Source organism: Arachis ipaensis, chromosome B2 (assembly GCF_059453495.1).
Source record: "Arachis ipaensis isolate K30076 ecotype BB chromosome B2, ASM5945349v1, whole genome shotgun sequence".
NCBI lineage: Eukaryota > Viridiplantae > Streptophyta > Magnoliopsida > Fabales > Fabaceae > Arachis > Arachis ipaensis.
In genome coordinates this window covers 44929226-44933136 of record NC_142437.1, presented here as the reverse complement: position 1 = coordinate 44933136, position 3911 = coordinate 44929226, and the positions used below count along the sequence as shown (strand labels likewise).

General features: G+C 32.7%; 1 non-coding gene across 1 annotated transcript; it reads left to right on the top strand.

Moving 5' to 3' along the window:
* The first annotated feature begins 870 nt into the window (after positions 1-870).
* On the top strand, positions 871-978 carry LOC148573817 (small nucleolar RNA R71). The gene has a single exon (XR_015906028.1). It is a non-coding gene; the product is annotated as a small nucleolar RNA R71 (small nucleolar RNA).
* The last annotated feature ends 2933 nt before the right edge of the window (positions 979-3911 follow it).

Here is a 3911-nt window from a genome sequence, read left to right as displayed (position 1 = left end):
TTCAGATTCCTTTGGTCCCTCATTAGGGAACTCCTTAGTGGTCAGTGGACGTCCATTGAGGTCTTCCTCATTGGAAATCACTGCCTTTTGACTCTCTCCAAGTTCGGCCATGTTGGACGTGTTTATGGCCTTGCACTCTCTTTTTGGATTTTCTTCTGTATTGCTTGGGAGAGTACTAGGAGGAGTTTCAGCCACTCTTTTACTCAGTTGACCCACTTGTGCCTCTAAATTTCTAATGGAGGACCTTGTTTCAATCATAAAACTGAGAGTGGTCTTGGATAGATCAGAGACTATGGTTGCTAAATCAGAGGGGCTCTGCTTAGAATTCTCTGTATGTTGCTCAGAAGATGATGGAAAAGGCTTGCTATTGCCAAACCTATTTTTCCCACTATTGAAGCCTTGATTAGTCTTCTATTGATCCTTCCATGAGAAATTTGGAAGATTCCTCCATGAAGAATTATAGGTGTTTCCATAGGATTCTCCCATGTAGTTTACCTCTTCCATTGCAGGATTCTTAGGGTCATAAGCTTCTCCTTCAGGGGAGGCTTCTTTAGTACTGCCTGATGCAGCTTACATTTTGGTCAGACTCTGAGAAATCATATTGACTTGCTGAGTCAATATTTTGTTCTGTGCTAATATGGCATTCAGAGTATCAATCTCAAGAACTCCTTTCTTCTGAGTTGTCCCATTATTCACAGGATTTCTTTCAGAAGTATACATGAACTGGTTATTTGCAACCATTTTAATGAGTTCTTGGGCTTCTGCAGGCATCTTTTTCAGATGAAAAGATCCATCAGCAGAGTGGTCTAATGACATCTTGGACAATTCAGACAGACCATCATAGAATATACATAAGATGCTCCATTCTGAAAGCATGTCAGAAGGACACCTTCTGATCAGTTTCTTGTATCTTTCCCAAGCTTCATAGAGGGATTCACCTTCCTTCTGTTTGAAGGTTTGGACTTCCACTCTAAGCTTGCTCAACTTTTAAGGTGGAAAGAATTTGGCCAAGAAAGCATTGACCAACTTTTCTCATGAGTTCAGGCTTTCTTTAGGTTGTGAGTCCAACCATATCCTAGCTATGTCTCTTACAGCAAAGGGAAAAAGCATAAGTCTGTAGACCTCAGGATTAACCCCATTGGTCTTAACAGTGTCAGAGATTTACAAGAATTCAGCTAAGAACTTATAAGGATCTTCCAATGGAAGTCCATGAAACCTGCAATTCTGCTGCATTAGAGAAACTAATTGAGGCTTAAGCTCAAAGTTGTTTGCTCCAATTGCAGGAATTGAGATGCTTCTTCCATAGAAGTCAGAAGTGGGTGCAGTAAGTGACCAAGCATCTTCCTTGCATCTCCACCATTGTTGTTATTTTCGGCTGCCATGTCTTCTTCTTTTTCGAAAATTTCTGTAAGGTCCTCTCCAAAGTGTTGTGATTTAGCTTCTCTTAGCTTCCTCTTCAGAGTCCTTTCAGGTTCAGGATCAGCTTCAACAATAATGTTCTTATCCTTGTTCCTGCTCATATGAAAAAGAAGAGAACAGAAAAGAAGAGGAATCCTCTATGTCACAGTATAGAGATTCCTTTATGTGAGTAGAAGAATAGAAGAATAGAACGAAGAAGGGAGAAGAAGGAGAATTCGAACACAGAGAGAGGGAGAGGGTTCGAATTATAAGAAGAGGAGAGGTGTTAGTAAATAAATAAATAAATAGAAAGAGATGAGAGATTGAAGAGTATTCGAAAATTAATAAAATAAAAATATTTTTGTTTTTATTTTAATTTTTAGTTAGAATTTGAAAATTAAGAAGAAAATTAAAATTAAATTAAAATTTAAAACAATTAGTTAATTAAAAGGAATTTTGAAAAAGGGGTTAGTGATTTTCGAAAATTAGAGAGAGAGAAAAGTAGTTAGGTGGTTTTGAAAAAGATAAGAAATAGTAAAACAAACAAAAAGTCCAGTAGTTAATTGAAAAAGATTTGAAAATCAATTTTGAAAAGATAAGATGTTAGAAAAAGATTTGAAATTAAGTTTTGAAAACGATATAATTGAAAGATATGATTGAAATTTATTTTGAAAAAGATTTGAAAAAGAAATTAAAAAGATTTGATTTTTGAAATTAAAGTTGATTACTTGACTAACAAGAAACTAAAAGATATGTTTCTAGAATTTAAAGATTGATCCTTTCTTAATAGGCAAGTAACAACTTGAAAATTTTTGACTCAAAACATTAATTGTTAGCATTAATTTCGAAAATATGAAATAAAAATAAGAAAAAGATTTTGAAAATTTATTTTGGAAAATTTTCGAAAATATTTAGAAGAAAAAAATGAAAAAGATTTGATTTTTGAAAAAAAAGATTTGAAAAGATAAAATTTTTAGATTAAAATTTTTGACTTAACTGAAAAAAATATATGATTTTGAAAATTTTTTGACTAATTTAATGCAAGATTTAGAAAATTATGAAATAAAATTAAGGAAAAGATTTCGAAAATTATGAAATAAGATTTTTGAAAATATTAAAAGAAAAATGAAAAAGATTTTGAAAAATTTTAAGAAATTCGAAAATATGAAAGAAAAATAAAAAAGAGATTTAAAAAGATAGAATTTTTAAATTGAAATTTTAACTTGACTAATAAGAAACAATAAATTTTAAAAATGTTTGACCAAATCAACCCAAAAATTCGAAATTTATGAGTAAAATAAGGAAATATTTTATTTTTGATTTTTTTGAATTAATGAAGAGAGAGAAAAACATCAAAATGATGCAAAACATAAACATTTAAGATCAAAACTAATAATGCATGCAATAACACTTTGAATGTCAAGATGAACACCAAGAACACTTTGAAGATCATGATGAACATCAAGAAAATATTTTCAAAAATTTTTAAGAAAAGAAAAACATGCAAGACACCAAACTTAGAAATTTTTAAACTTTAGACACTAATAATTCAAAAATGCATATGAAAAACAAGAAAAGACACTAAACAAGAAAAATTAAAGATCAAACTAGGAAAATTATCAAGAACAACTTGAAGATCAAAGAAGAATACAATGCCTGAATTTTCGAAAATTTAAGAAAATTAAAAGAATGCAATTGACACCAAACTTAAAATTTGACACAAGACTTAAACAAGAAACACAATTTTTTTTGGTTTTTTATGGTTTTATTAAAAAAATTTTTGAATTTTTCGAAATTAAAAATAAAAAGCTTAAACATAAAATAAAATTACCTAATCTAAGCAACAAGATGAACCGTCCGTAGTCCAAACTCGAACAATCCCCGGCAACAGCGCCAAAAACTTGGTGCACGGAAATCGTGATTCACACTTTTCACATCTCCGCACAACTAACCAGCAAGTGCACTAGGTTGTCCAAGTAATACCTTATGTAAGTAAAGGTCGATCCCACAGAGATTGTCGGCTTGAAGCAAGCTATGGTCATCCTTGTAAATCTCAGTCAGGCGGATTCAAATGGTTATGAGGTTTTGATAATTAAAATATAAATAAAACATAAAATAAAATAAAGTTACTTATGTAATTCATTGGTGGAAATTTCAGATAAGCGTCTGGAGATGCTTTGTTGCTTCTGAACCTCTACTTTCCTATTGCCTTCTTCCAACCATGCGTTACTTCCTTCCATGGCAAGCTGTAAGATCCTCTCAGTGAAAATGGTCCTCTACGGTTTCTACATGGCTAATCAACTGTCGGATTTCTCGTCTCGGATGAAAAATACCAGGTACAGCTACCGCATGGCTAATCATCTGTCGGTTCCCACTAGCATCGGAATAGAATCTATTGATCTTTTTGCACACTGTCACTGCGCCCAACATTCGTAGGTTTGAAGCTCGTCACAGTCATCCCTTCCCGGATCCTACTCGGAATACCACAGACAAGGTTTAGACTTTCTGGATCC